The sequence below is a fragment of the Cupressus sempervirens genome, chromosome 2 (assembly GCF_028749045.1).
Source record: "Cupressus sempervirens isolate cs-2001-9-10 chromosome 2, ASM2874904v1, whole genome shotgun sequence".
NCBI classification, from domain to species: Eukaryota; Viridiplantae; Streptophyta; class Pinopsida; order Cupressales; family Cupressaceae; genus Cupressus; species Cupressus sempervirens.
Window position 1 is genome coordinate 256,143,438 of NC_143119.1, and position 16,785 is coordinate 256,160,222.

Consider the following 16,785-nt stretch of genomic DNA (forward strand, 5'->3'; position numbering starts at 1 on the left):
ATTCATCCAATGATCTTCTAGGGCATAAATATATACAAACTATTTCCCTACCAAATGTTGCACCATCCCAATGTTGTTGAAGAATGGACGAGGGGATTTTTATTCTTCCAAGGAATATTGATCCCATTTAGAGTCAAAGGTGGTGATGTCTTGTTTCTTCTTCACCTCAAATACACCAATTGTAATGGGCTAGACCCATGTCTTTTTATATCATTTCCTCACTCTGTCATAAGAAGAAGTGAGTTGGCAAGTAATTTTTAAAAGTTTCAACCTATTTGAGAGGTATCTTGGGAGATTCTTAGGGCACAATAGAGTTGTAGCTACCTGAAGATATGTGAAGGTCTTAAATTGAATGTAGTAGGCTCCAATTTATGTGATTTGAGGTATCGTCTCTACTGACATTCTCTTTAAATAACCATCTTCAATAAAATGGATGATGGCAAAGATGAACCCATCCTTAACTACTCTATAATCCACACTCTATAGTGGGAGCTTATTTTTCACTAGTTGTGGGTATACTATATATGGCCAAGCATTTGGATCTTAGATGCTTCCCTTTCTGTATAGGTCTGGATAGTCATTGGTTCTGGCCACTAGCAAGTACACCATGTATGATGTCATGAGCTCATCCATGTTATCAATTAGGATGGTGGCTCAAGCAATATGCATCTTCGTGGTCCTTTTGATTTCAATGAAATGAACCATCCATGTCTAAAGGTGACGTGCTAAAAAAATTCCCATTACTCTGAGGAGGAGGACAATGGAGTATCCAATGTCATCTTTCATGTATCCTCTATCCATATCCACCTTGCCTACTTTGTGGCCCACAACTATTGTGTCGATCAAGAATGAGGACTATAATAGCTAATTTTCTTATTTTTGATTATTCTTATGCCATCATTATTCCCCATCGTATAAAATCTATAAGTATTGATCCACCCTTGGAAGGTGAAACACTTTCTCAATGTTTTGAGGTTGGAGATTTGGGACAATATCTCCAATTATGCTATTCATGACCTCTTCCTTGGTCACATAGTGCTCTACTAGTATCATTATTAGTTTTTAATATTGGACTGATGTGGGGTGAGATGTTACATTCACGCGCCTAGACCAGAGTAAAGTAGATACCATTTTTGACCTTTCTTTAGGTTTGTTGCACGTAGTTAGGAATGCATTCTAGTCTATATGTACCAACTCTATGTCTTAGACCTCTACATGTCTATCTTGGAATCTTGACTTTTTTGTTGCTCCTTGGTACTTGAAAGTGATAGGTTTTGGTGCCATTTTCTAAACCATGAAAGATTATGAGGATTTCATTTGATTTGTACGAAAGAGGCTAACACTAGTATTATCTTATCAAAAGGTAAAAAATGAGACTCTACGGGACTCTAACTCTCCTTAAAATGAGTGAAAAACTAGTCAAAATGGACCAAACTCCAGTTATTTCCCCCATAAAGGCTTGATCTACTATGTAGCACACCTAGCGCACCCTTACAAGTACACTAGGGTGCTTTAAATAGCCCTAAAATGGCTTATTTTGCGTAGTCGTGCACGTGCACACCTTAGCAAGGTATGTGCATGTGCATGTGCGCAACAATACACATGCACATTACCTTTGTGCAATGTGGAGGTGGGGGAGGGGGGCCTGAGGGGGTGGGTGGGTGTGGGAGTGGATGTGAGGGTGGGGGGAGGGTAAAACCCTTAGTCTCTTTAGTCTTGTGTGGAGGTGTGCAGATTCACACCTCTATGGGGTGCACATGTGCACACCACTTTGAGTTTGTTAGGTCTCTTTTTATGCTTTTCTTTAAAGTTTGAAGAAGTTCAGGGGGTGCACACCTCTTAGGGATATGCATGTGCACACCCTTGAAGTATGACCTTTTTGTTTTATTAATGTTTGATATCTTTTGTTAGATAAACATATATATATATATATATATATATATATATATATATATATATAGATATATATATATAATGAGATATAAATTTAAACATATCTAAAGTATTATTGTATAAGAAATAAATATAATAATATGTCTTGAAAATTTTATATATGTTTGTGTGTGTGTATTTTATGTGTGTGTGTGTGTGCGCGTGTATTATATATATATATATATAAACTATAATTACATTTATTATTATATTAATTCATATTAATCGAATAGACATGTCCCATGAAGGGACATGTCTCTTCTTTTCCCATGCTCTTTATAAATAAGAAATTGCTGCCATTTGGAAAGAATATGCCAAAGAGGCAATGAAAATACATTTATAGTGATCTAAGAAAAACAACATGGTGTCAGGGCTAGGTTTCCATTGCCAATAATATTTTTATGCGAGACACATCGATGAAGTTCTGACAGGATAAATTATTGAAAGATATTAGTGCAGTGGAAGATAATCATGTTGTGTGAAATGGAATCACACCTTGAAGTTAGTGAAAAGAGAGTGTTCAGATGAAAAACTAGCATAAACCTTACCTAATGTTAATATTTTGAAAACAAAATTGCAAAAAATATATTGCAGCTGTTAAGATAAAGGGTAAGAAACATTATGGTTGCTTGAATTTTATTTCAAAATAGAAATAGACAAACATGAATTTCACAAAGAAAAGGAAGAAGGCTTGTGGCTGGCTGAGAGGGACAAACCACCCAACAAAGATGGTTCAATAAATAGGAAATGCTTGCTGAGACTCACACTTCTGACAATGAGCACACCTATTAGATGCTAGAAAAGTTGCAACTCTCGCTTGAAGAGGCTAGGGTGTAGTATGACGAGGAACACAAATAGTTTGGAGGATTGGGAAGATGAATTCACCTTCTCATGTACCCAAAAAATGATGACTAAGCATAGGGAGCAAAGTATTGGAAAAATAATAATAAAAGGCCAAAAATGATCAATGGGAATTAATATGCCACAAGGAAATATCATAAAACTAAACAAATTTGTTGGTTTTATGATTGATCTCATTAAGAATGCCACTAGCAAGTACACCATGCATGATGTCATGAGCTCATACAAGTTATCAATTAGGATGGTGGCCCAATCAATATGCATCTTCACGATTCTTCTAGTTTCAATAAAATCAACCGTCCATGTTTGAAAATGACCTGCTACATGAAGACCCATTAATTTGATGAGGAGGACAATGGAGTATCCAATGTCATCTTTCATGTATCCTCTAGCCATATCCACCTTGCCTACTTTGTGGCCCAAAAGTGTTCTTTTAATCAAGAATGAGGACTATACTAGCTATTTTGCATCTTTCTGATTATTCTTATACTATTATTATTCCCCATCATATAAAATCTATAAGTATTGATCCACCCTTGGAAAGTGAAACACTTTCTCAGTGTTTCAAGGTTGGAGATCTAGGACAATATCTCTAGTTACGCTCTTCATGACCTCTTCCTCAATCACATGGTGCTCTACTAGTATCATTATGAATTCTAAAGATTAGACTGATGTGGGGTGAGATATTACATTCACAAGCCCAGACCAGATTAAAGTAGATACCATTTCTGACCTTTGTTTAGGTTTGTTACAGATTGTTAGTAACGCATTCCAAACTATATGTACCAAATCTATGTCTCAAATCTCTGTATGTCCGTCTTAGAATATTGACTTCTTTTTTTCTCCTTGGTACTTGAAAGTGATGGGTTTTGGCACCATTTTATTGACCATGGAAGATGATGAGAATGTCATTTGATTTGCATGAAAGAGGCCAACACTAGTATTATGTTATCAAAAGGTAATAAATGAGACTCTGCAAAACTTAGACTCTCCTTAAAATGAGTGAAAAACTAGTGAAAATGGACCAAAATGCAATTATTTCCCTCATAAAATCTTGATCTACTATGTGGCACACCTAACACACCCTTACAAGTGCACTAGTGTGCTTTAAATAGCCTTGAAATGGCTTATTTTGCACAATTGTGTACGTGCACACCTCAACAAGGTATGCACATGTGTATGTGCACAACTATGCACATGCGCATTGCCTTTGTGCAATGTGGAGGTGGGGGAGGGACATGGGGGGTGGGGGGTGGGGGGTGTGGGCGGATGGGGCGAGGGTAAAATCCTTAGTCTCTTTAGTCTTGTGTGGAGGTGCACAGATTCACACCCCTATGCACACCTCTTTGAGTGCTTTAGGTCTCTTTTATGTTTTCCTTATGTTTGAAGAAGGTCTAAGGGGTGTGCACCTCTTAGGGATATGCATGTACACACCCTTGCAATATGAGCTTTTTGTTTTATTAATGTTTGATAGCTTTTATCAGATATATATACATATACATATATATATATATATATATATATATATATATATATATATATATATATATATATATATATATATATATATATATATATATATATATATATATATATATATATATATATATATATATATATATATATATATATATATATATATATAATGAGATATAAATTTAAATATATCTAAAGTATTATTGTATGAGAAATTAATATAATACTATGTCTTGAAAATTTTATGCGTGTGTGTATTATATATATTATATATATGTATGTGTGTGTGTGTGTGTGCATTATATATACATATATATAAACTATAATGACATTTATTATTATATTAATTCTTATTAATTGAATAGACATGTCCCATGAAGGGACATGTCTCTTCTTGGCCTATGCTCTTTATAAATAAGAGATCACTACCATTTGGAAAGCATATGCCAAAGAGGCAACGCAAATACATTCATAGTGATCTAAGAAAAACAACATGGTATCAAAGCTAGGTTTCCATTGCCAATAATCTTTTTATGTGAGACACATTGATGAAGTTCTAATAGGATAACTTGTTGAAAGATATAAGTGTAGTAGAAGATAATCATGTAGTGTGAAATGGAATCACACCTTGAAGTTAATGAAAATAAAGTATTCAGATGAAAAACTAGCACAAACCTTACCAAACATTAATATTTTGAAAAAAAATTTAAAAAATATATCACAGGTGTTAAGATAAAGGGTAAGAAATATTATGGTTTCTTAGATTTTATTTCAAAATAGAAATAGACAAATGAATTTCATAGAGAAAAGGAAGAAGGCTTGTGGCTGGCTGAGAGGGATGAACCACCCACCAAAGATGGTTTAATAAATAGGAAATGCTAGCTGAGACTCACACTTTTGACAATGAGCCCACTTATTAGGTGCTAGAAAAGATGCAACTCTTTCTTGGAGATGATAGGGTGTAGTATGATGAGGAACACAAATAGTTTGGAGGATTGGGAAGATGAATTCACCTTCTCATGTAGCCAAAAAATGATGACTAAGCACAAGGAACAAAGTATCGAACACATAATTTTAAAAATGGCCAAAAATGATCAATGGGAATTAATATTCCACAAGGAAATATGACAAAACTAAAAAAAATTGTTGGTCCTATGATTGGTCTCACAAAGAACACCACCTGCAAGAAAATGTGGACTAGCAGGTGACACTATATTGGATGAGTTGAGAGTTGGGAGGATAGGGTGCTATGTGGAAGACTCATGTAAAGGCTAATAATTGATTCATGTCAATCTACATGGTATCCATATAACTCCCAAGCATGAGGGACATAAACATAAGGAGATCTTAGAGCTCTTTAGGGATGATGTTGAAAATCTCACGGTACCCAATATTAGTGAAGGGTCAAAATTTTGTCATATCAATTAAAACATGGATGCATCATCATGGTTTTGAATGATATTGATTATAAGGGATGAATACCTTTGACCCTAGCATACCACTGACAAGGATTCAAATGATATCGATAATATGTTGGGACCATCTTCCTTCTATCTAACAAGCTTTTGCTAAGAATGGGAGAAGAGTATGTCAGTAGAAGTATAATTGTTAGAATTATTTATATAGAATTTAGATCAGGATGTATCCTACATTGATGCCTTATTTCCTCATAGAATAGATATGATCTGTCACACCACCGAAAGGGTTATAAATACGAAGTATATCTATCACCTTAGTTTAGATAGCAAAATGAGAAGTTGTACAAAATAATGAGGGTATATAAAGGTAAGGATAGGTATATGGACCCTTCAAGGTATGTAATGATATATTAATTAAGTTTCTCTTAAATTCTTATGAAATAGATTACATAAGCTTGTTTACCATTAATTTAGTAGCACAGTGACACATTTTATAATGAGTAAGGTAAGGACAAGCATATGGACCCTTCTATAAGAATGATATTTTTAAATCTAATAATGAGATTTGATAAATTTGACATTATCAAATTGATGTGTAGATCAATATTTATCATCCCTTAATATTTTATCTTAATTAAATGTACTCTCTCTCTCTCTCTCTCTCTCTCTCTCTCTCTCTCTCTCTCTCTCTCTCTCTCTCTCTCTCTCTCTCTCTCTCTCTCTCTCTCTCTCTCTCTCTCTCTCTCTCTCTCTCATATTTCTACTTTTACTATAAGAGGTATTTTTCTTGATATTTATTTCCAAGAATGTTATTGTAGGACTTGAGGGAGATTAAGATTCAGAGGGAGTCTAACATTTCATTAGAGGCAACCTTTAAAAAAGGAGTCTGGTGATAAATTAGAATAATCATTGGATGAGGAGCTCAATTGATTAATAGTCACAGGGAGTTCAAAAGTCCATATGTGTGAATATGATTCTAATGGGCCTACGCCCTGTGTACATCATAAGTGATGACTTCCAAATGGTGTCACTTGTATTTGTAAAAGTTACTATAAGGTTATGATCTTACAATAACTTGTCTTATGAGATCAAAAAAATTGAGTATATGGTGAATGTCTTGCATCTCAACTTTCTGGAAGGTCATTACTCAAAGATTATTTGATGAATATCATTGATATCCTAGGAGGCCAATACTCTTGATATCATATGTGATATCAAAACCTTTTGAGTACTTGGTGAATAACATTGATATTCTAGGAGGCCAATGCTCTTGATATTTCATGTGATATCAAAACCTTTCGAGTACTTGATGACTGTCATTGATATTCTAGGAGGCCAATACTCTTGATATCATATGTGATATCAAAACCTTTTAAGTACTTGGTGAATATCATTGATATTCTAGGAGACAATTACTCTTGATATCAAATGTGATATTAAACCTTATTTGTATACTTGGTGAATATCATATGTTGATATTCTAGAAGACCAATACTCATGATATCAAATGTAATATCAACTGGTGGAAAACTTATAAGATGTCAAATGAGATATCCAAAAAAAAATTCATTCCTAATATTACCAATGGTGTAATATATGTCTTGTGTTTATCCTCCCTAGCTAAGAGGGAGTATTGATGTTGGATAGATTTTGTCAAATAAACATATATATAATTAATTATGTGATATAAATTTATATATATCTAAAGTATTATTGTATGAGAAATTAATATAATAATGTCTTGAAAATTATATATATATCTATGTGTATGTGTGTGTGTGTGTGATATTGCTATCAAGATTTAACCGTGTGATTTTGAGTCAAATTCATTGACTCAAGTTTCGTTATTATATATATGTGTTTGTGTTTGTGTATTATATTTATATAAACTATACTTACATTTATTATTCTATTAATTCCTGTGAATCAAATAGACATGTCCCATGAAGGGATGTGTCTCTTCTTAGCCTATGCTCTTTATAAATAAAAGAACACTTCCATTTGGAAAGCATATAGTGAAGAGGCAATGCAAATACATTTGCAGCAATCTAAGAAAAACAACATGTTTTTTTGTTGTACAAGAGGTAGTGGGGTTGCAGAGGAGCACATAGAGTCTCGATGTAGAGGTGTGAATAGAGTTTGGGTGTGGAGGTGTAGTCAAGGGAGGGAGGCAAGACAAAATGAGGAATAAGAGGGGGTCAGGGTCTTATATAGACCCCAGGCACCAAGTGTGCAGCCCTACAAGTGCGCACTTGCGAAGGTGTGCACCTTCCAAGCGTTTGCACATGAGCATGTGCGCATCCCTAAAGTGGGGTGTAGTGCACATGTACAAACTTAGCACACATGTGCATATCCACACTTGAAGCACAATGGGGCCCCAAAAACTAACTTCTTCTCCTCTTCAGTTGCCCAACTCTTCCCATTCAAACACTGGAATTTGACCCAGACATAGAGGAGGGTCCAAAATGACTGGAGCTCCAGACTAGAAGCCTTGGTAGGGTCTTAAAAATAAGGGGATCCACATTTTCTATGTGAAAATGGAGCATACATTGTAAAACCACAACATTACCCACATCCTCAAAGTTGTGTCACCTTTCAGGCTAACTTATCAGAATGACTATATTTGAGTAATTCTATCTAAAAGTCAATTTTGTTAAAACATATGGTCTAGATAAATTTATTCTAGCTAAGTTATATATGGTCTCACACTTTCCCAATTAGAAATGGCTATTAAATGCATGTTTTATACTAGTTTGTATCCAATTACTAAAGAAATTAAATTATTTCAAAAAAGTGGTGTTTCAATAACTCTTACTATTTCTAAGGATATTTTTAAAATAATATATAAACACCATTTTATAGAGCTCAAAGTCAAGAATATTCTCATATAGAGTTTATAGCGTTTTAATTAGATATAGTATATTGTAATTACAAAATTCTACAAGCATGTATTTTAACACTCGAAAAGATGTCATTTTTGAGAAAGAAAAAATATTAAATCATATGAAAAAAAATGTAACAATTATATGACGTTCTAGAGGAGAGAGGCCTCTTCTAGAATGTATAATTTTTCTATTGGTTAGAAAAGATTTGTTTTGAAAATGTCGTGGGAGATGAAAACTATAGATTTTACATGAGTTAAAATTTGAATCATTATAAAAGAGAAAATATGGGTCTAAAGCTGATTTTTCTTTTTTATTGTTCTAGCTATATATGTTATCTATAACATAGTTTGAGATCAAAAGGAAATAAATTTATTTCCCTATAGTTTTGTGGCTGGAACTATACCCCAATTTTTACGATTTTTCAATAGCTAAAAACTTGTCTTTAAAAATTAGCAAAATATATCAATTCTTATTGCAAATAATTATTAAAAATTATAATCCTAAACTCCATCCAGTTTTACACATTTCATTAGTTTACTTCATTTTCAAATTCAAAATAATAATGCCAATTTTATGTCATTGAAGGTGAACAGTTATACTTTTGTTAGCCCTTTCCTTTATGAAAGGGTGACATAGGTTTGTGCTTTCACCCAGATCCTCTTCAGTTGCTTGACTCTTCCCAGTCAGAGACTAGAATTTGACCCAAACCTAGAGGAGGGTCCAAAATAACTGGATCTCTAGACTAGAAGCCTTGGTAGGGTTTTTAAAACAAGGGGGTCCTCATTTTCTGCGCGAAAATGGGGCATGCATTGTGAAACCACAACATTACCCACATCCTCAAAGGTGTTATATCTATGAGCTTGCAAGGAATGATGTCTACCTACTTGATTAACTAGAATTATTTTTGTATCTTTATTTCTAAGTAAGTTACATCCTCCCCACTTTAGATCAATCCATAAGGGAAACAAGTGACTATTTTAAACTACAGTTGTCTCAAAAGTATTTTGTATGTAGTCCAAAGTCTAACTAAAAAGGCATTATGAATCTATAGTTCCCTTAAAACATTATGATGATGATAGACATTTCAATCAAGATTAATATTTTTAAAGGATAATAATATCATAGTTTTAAAAATACACATCAATGAACCTTTTGACAAAATTATAACGACCAAGATAGCTACAAAATCTAATTTCCTAAGCATAAAACATAGAGAATATTTATCTTGAAAGCATCCTCACACAAAATACAATGTAAATAGAAGTATAAAATCAATGGTTACCTTTATAGAATGAAGAAAAAACTATTATACGAGTAAGTGAACCAAGTTGTAGTTCATAAAAGCAGGAAAATGATGAAAAAACACATTTTTGTGTAAAACACATGGTGTTATTTAAAACCTAAAATCATTTAGCTCAGGAAAATTGAGTTTAATTTTCTCAAACTAAAATTTCTTCATAACCCATATGGGTTATGGAGAACCAAAATTTCTTCATAACTCATATGGTTGTGAAGTACTTTGCATATTGGTCTTATATGCAGCATTTCCATAGTTTTAAAAATTCCATACAGATTTTTATTATGTAAAAATATTGTCTCTCCCTAAGATACATCCTAAATAAAATTGATGTTTTAATTAAAGATAGAATAGAAAGATAGGAGATACAGGAGTGAGATGAGGTAGACAAAGAGAATAAGTTGTGTGTGTGTAGAAAAAGGGAAAAGGTTTTGTTTTTTTTTTGTTTTTTTGTGTGTGCATGCATGTGTGCCCATCTGTGTGTGTGTGTGTGTGTGTGTGTGTGTGTGTGTGTGTGTGTGTGTGTGTGTGTGTGTGTGCGCGCGCGCGCCCGCGCGCACGCACGTGTGTGTAGAGAGAGAGAGAGAGAGAGAGAGAGAGAGAGAGAGTAGGAGAAGTAGAAGAGGGTAAGGGACATGAGGTAGAGAGAGAGAGAGTAAAAGAAGGAGAAGGGGTGAGGGACATGAGGTAGAGAGAGTAAAAGAAGGAGAAGAGGGTGAGACCCACAAGGTAGAGAGAAGATGAAGGGGAATGCAAATGAGATGGAGTTTAAGGAGGAGGATTAGGGTTCGTAATAGGTAGAGATAATGGTGAAGAAAGGAATATGGGAGAAAGAAAGGGAATGAGGAAAGAAATGCATGTATATAGATATATATGCATATATCTATAGATATCTATATATACTTATATATTCACATATTATATATGTAAGTATATACATATGTGCAGTGTATGCTAAGCTCACAAATATATGTTTTTATTTCTTCATAACTTGTGCAAGTTTTGTAGAACTAAAAATTATGCTTTTAGTTCTACATAACCCACACGAGTTATATAGAACTTGGAATGGTATTTTTGGTTTGGTATAAATCATACAACTTATTTAGCACATAAGAATCCATAGGCATTATGGATTGGTACGTGAGTTGGAAAATGACCCTAAGGATTGCAAGCTCATTTTCCCTCCATTTTTGTCCCATTACACATTTTTTCATCGTCCAAGATGATTTGTTGACATCTTCATCATTAGGTTTACAAATGATCAAGTAGATATCTCTAAAGTTACCACCATAATCTTACATGTCCTATAAAATTTTGAACCATACATAATTTCCAATTTTTGGACAAAATAGGTATAGTAAACTTTAATTTTCTTTATTAGTTCCTTGAAAATCCTTAGAGACATATGTCTACCATCTTCTTTGTAAATTTTGATCTACTTTTCCAAATTTAAAATAAATTACATATTACAACTTTATACTTAATATTATACACCTTTCTAAAAAAAAGTGCATTTTTTTTAATATTTTGATGGAAGTTATGACTAGTACATGAACAACTACCAAATTCACACATGGGTCATCGAGTTTGACTCAAAATCACACAGTTAAATCTTGATATTCACATCACAATTTGACTAGCTGTGGAAATCATCTCCTACTTATCAATTGATGAGCTTAAGGGGCTTTCTAATGAATGGTTCATAAGGCACAACACTTGGTGAAGGTTTTGCAAATGGGGTTGCAAGCTTTGGGTTTAATTGTGGAGGAAACTCCGTAGTTAAGCGCGCTCAGGCTGGAGTAGTACTGGGATGGGTGACCTCCCGGGAAGTCCCGGTGCTTCACCCTTGTGAGCATCACCTAGATCCAATGAGTGCTAAGTGTTCCATTTATTCTCATGAGAGATGGATTCATGTTGAATCACTACTCATGAAACATGGGTCATCGAGTTTGACTCAAAATCACACAGTTAAAACCTGATATTCACATCACAATTTGACTAGCTGTGGAAATCATCTCCTACTTATCAATTGATGAGCTTAAGGGGCTTTCTAATGAATGGTTCATAAGGCACAACACTTGGTGAAGGTTTTGCAAATGGGGTTGCAAGCTTTGGGTTTAATTGTGGAGGAAACTCCGTAGTTAAGCGCGCTCAGGCTGGAGTAGTACTGGGATGGGTGACCTCCCGGGAAGTCCCGGTGCTTCACCCTTGTGAGCATCACCTAGATCCAATGAGTGCTAAGTGTTCCATTTATTCTCATGAGAGATGGATTCATGTTGAATCACTACTCATGAAACATGGGTCATCGAGTTTGACTCAAAATCACACAGTTAAATCCTGATATTCACATCACAACTACCAAATTTCTGAAGATAGACACTTTAAAAAATCATTAAAAAAAATACCCACTAGAAAATTCAAAAATAATACACAACTTCTAAATCTCACTCTTACTTATCATCCTGCCATTTAAATTTTCTCATAATACTAAACCTAACCATATATTATTTTAAGCACATGAAACAACTATGTTATACTTTTTTCCAAAACTAAGAACAATTTTTTCTATGCAATGAGTTTGACCCTCTTAGTCTTATCTATTTTTAAACTTATAGTAGTTTAGAAACTAGATTTAGTTGTAGAGCCCCTGAAAGTACACTTGCTTAGTAGATTGTATGATCCACTATTTAAAATTTCAAAAAATAAATAAATAATATACTTCTATTTTCATTTGTATTTCTTTTCAAAAAATGAGTTATATGTTGTGAAAGGCTAAGAACTATAGAAAATAATGTAATCATTATTTAGGCTTAAAATGGTGGTATGATTAGAGAATTTATCACATTAAATTCAAATGTCTTTCAATGTGGGTACTTACCCTCCACAATACATTCTTGGTACAAGTTTGATCCATGCAACAATTACCTCAAACAAAATGCTCTACAGATTTTTTAAGTTGGGCACATTATAGTAGATCCCATGAATTTATTTATAAGAGAACAAAGAATGTACTCCAACTTAAAAATTTATTAATCTTATTGTCAGAAATTATATGGAAAATATGATTCATATTATATTAGACTACAATTTTCACACATGAGGGTCTTTTACAATAACTTTGAAAAAGAAAAAGATGGAGAATTAAAATGAGTTGTCATAAGTGTTAAATTATAACTCAACAGAAAATTAGGCATTTGGTCTTTTCCAAAATCCCAAATAAATTACTTCACTTTCCTTTGTTAGTCTTCCATACATATTTGAAAGCATGCCACCAATATGCTTTGTAGTATACTATATGTAGAATAAAAAGAAAGAGAAGGCAGAGCAAACTCTAAAAGACCTAATTGTTTGACCTTAAAATTATTTTTACTAATTTAACAGAGAGGATGTAATGGCTTCTTTCTCATGCCTTTTTCTTGGGATGTTTTTCCTTATTTGTGGAGTTACAACTTCCTTGGCCATTCTATTTCACAAATTTTACATAGATAGAGATTGTAAACACATAGAGCTTTCCTATGTACCACAACAATTTGGATGTGTTCTTGGGTTTCTGCAAGGACATTTAAAGGATTGATATGGGGGTGTATGGAATAAATTGATGTCTTAAAAAAATAGAAGTAATTTTTACCTACTATTATCTGACAACTAACTATGTATACTCGAGACATTTAGAAATTTATTATAATATTGTAAAGATAAAATCAACTTTACAAATTTTGACAAGTGACATCTAAAAATGCATAAAGTATAATATTTCATGATTGTATATTGTTGGACATCTTCTTCATTGAATAAATCCCATAATCCTATAATTTATTTATTTTATAAATAAATAAGGAGCTCTAATTCCATCATAAAGACAATTCAAAAAAATACTTATGAAACTACATTTAGATTAAACAGGATTAAAAATAGTAAAAGACCTCTAACCCTTTCTTAGCATAAATATGCCAACTATTATCAAAATAACCACATCCATATACATTATAATAGAACCAACTATTATCAAAATAACCACATTTATATTGCTGCCAAGATGTATAAGTAAACCATAGTTATAAGTCATATTAGACACACATCCCATACAATTATTATTAGGAGAAGAACAAAAGCTGGCGCTATTACTGCTGCTCAATAAGATAGGTTGGTAACCATGGTGACATAATTAACCACCAGTATTATTTAGTTTATATACTTATGGGGAAGTAGGTTAAGTGTCTAGCCAAAGTGCACCAATCGGACTACGCACAACATGTGTTCCACCTTGAATACATTTCCATGATATCTCTCCGGCAAACCATTGACCATTCTCTCTTACCATAGCCGCGCTCTCAAACTTCACACTAAATTTAAGCTTCTGGTTCTTCTTTGTGAATTCTAAAGTATCTGGCTGAACACTTACCTTTACTCCATATGGCTCCTCCACATGCACTTTGTAGGTTGAACGAGCGGCACCCACATTTGTTACTGTTCTCCTCCTCACAACAACTTCTTGCGATATCTTGGTGGAGTTGAAGGGAATAGAGAAAGATGGGTAATTGAGATCACCTGTGTCTTCTAGATTGCTTGATTTGGGGCATTGGATTGTGTTGTTATCCATCAACAAAGCAATCCGTTTTTTGCTGTATTTAAGAGTACAAAGAAAGTGAATGTAATCACGAGGTGCCAGGTCATAGATGAGCCCTGGATTTATAGCAGCGACTGGATTCACATGACCTGCACCCAAATCCAATGGGTCTGCAACTTTCAAAGTTGAGACATCTTTCATGGGTTGATTTTTATTGTCACGAACATAAGCAGACGTCATGAGAGATGATTTAATGGCGGCGGGACTCCAAGAGGGATAGATAGCGCGAATGAGTGCTGCAAGGCCACTTACGTGTGGACAAGCCATGGATGTCCCTGACATAAATGCATATCCATTCTTTACTGCAGCCAATATGTCCACACCTGGAGCAACAACATCTGGTTTCATTATATCCGGAAATTGACGACTTGGCCCCCTTGCAGAAAAAGAAGCCACCAGAGGAGCTGTTACTGATTTACCTTTCAGCGTCAATCCTGATGGATTTATGGTGGCTGTAGGATTGCTTGTCTGATTTATGTATGCTTTTATTTTCTTTCCAACTGCAAAACTCACGCTAATATAGGGCAGACCATAATCACCGATTATTTCTTGCGAGCCCCAAGGAGATTCGGTGGCAAGGATGTAACCAGCGACCCCAAATTGTTTCGCTTCTTCCAACAGGCTTATTGCCTTGTGTGAAGCAACTCCATTGGAATCAATGTAGATATTAGCATACGGATAATCACATACCAAAATTTTACCATTGAGAATGCTGGGAGGGATAGCTGAGAGGTCGCATCTCCTGGTGCTTTTGTTGTGAGATGCATATAGCAGAGGCAATTGTTGAGTTACCTCGGTAGCTTGAGAAAGAGATGAACCTCTGTAGATCTGATGATTGCCAAGTCTCAGAGTAGCAGGGAACTTTCTGTCAATACTGCTGGCTCCAACGGTCATCACCCACGGTGCTGTATTTTCAACGGAAGGGTAAATAGGTCCATCATTTCCTGCCGCAAGCGAAAGAAACACCCCCTTAGCCATCGCTTTGAAGGCTCCAATGGCTATGGAATCATTGTAAAATGGTAGTTCCGGTCCACCAATGGACATAGAAATAATATCCACGCCATCTGAAATAGCCATTTCTATGGCAGCAAGAGTATCAGAATCATCGGTTTTGTCATTCCATAGGATCTTGTAAATGGCCAATCTGGCGTGAGAAGCCATCCCAATGGCTGTTCCATTGGCAAATCCATTGAAGCTTGCTCCATCCACAGCCGATCCCGCAACAGTCGAAGCACAATGCGTTCCATGGCCTTGGGTGTCCCTTGTTGATTTTATCTCGCTTTGCGGAAGTTCACCATGTTGAGCTTTGTAGCCATTGAAAAAATAACGAGCTCCGATAATTTTCCCGTTGCAGTGAGAGGAATTGAACTTCTCCCCACTTTGACATATGCCCTTCCACTTTGCGGGCACAGGTCCGAGGCCTCTATCGTTGAAGCTCTCACTCTCTGGCCATATTCCAGAGTCGATCACGCCCACAATCACATCTTTACCGTAGTTGGATTGAAGCCACAAATTATAATGCGAGGAGCCTCCGAGACCCAAAAACTGCGGCGAGTGGGTCGTGTGCCTTTGCCTCACAGATGACGGGATTACGGCTATGCAGCCTTCCTTGCTCTCTATAGCTGCCGCCTCAGCACTGCTCAGCTTTGCTGCGAATCCAGACAGGACTATATCATAAGTGTATAACAACAGGCCTTCCTCTTCATTGTCTGAGCCTGAACTAGAAGTCGCCTCCTTGATGAGAGAGGCATACCAGTGCTCATGAAGTGAAAAATGCAGAGGCTTCATGGACCTACTCATGTGAACAATGTATGGTTTCCTAATTAACTCCTCAGACACAGCTGTGGTTATGGTAAATGCAAACAGAGTGACAAAGAGACCAAGCATGAAAAAGAGAGAGGAACTGGCCATTTCTGTCAACAAACATAGAGAAGCCTGCAGGGGACTAGTTGTGAGAAGATAGACGGGCACTCCACCAATAAATAAGGATCATAGACTCTAAAATTGTGGTCCTACCAATAGTTGAATACAGTGTCGGCAAAATGGCAATCATTTTAGGATGGAATACATATCAATAGATAATTAAAAACATGAATGGATAGGTCGTTTGACGATTCTCTTAATGAAAGCACGCCCTGATGGATATGGCATGGAAGTGTTAACTTTACAAAGCAAATAGACAGATTGTCCTTTGATTCGTATGGTGGAATTTCCTGTACACCCCATGATTACTCAGCGCATATGTGATTGTGATATGATAGCAGCATGTTATAATCAATAACCCTTAAC

General features: G+C 35.1%; 1 pseudogene across 1 annotated transcript; it reads right to left on the reverse strand.

Moving 5' to 3' along the window:
• Positions 1 to 13,871: 13,871 nt before the first annotated feature.
• LOC149572017 (subtilisin-like protease SBT1.4 pseudogene) lies at positions 13,872 to 16,460 on the reverse strand (annotated as a pseudogene). Its single transcript, XR_016359895.1, has one exon. The product of XR_016359895.1 is annotated as a subtilisin-like protease SBT1.4 pseudogene (transcript).
• Positions 16,461 to 16,785: the final 325 nt, after the last annotated feature.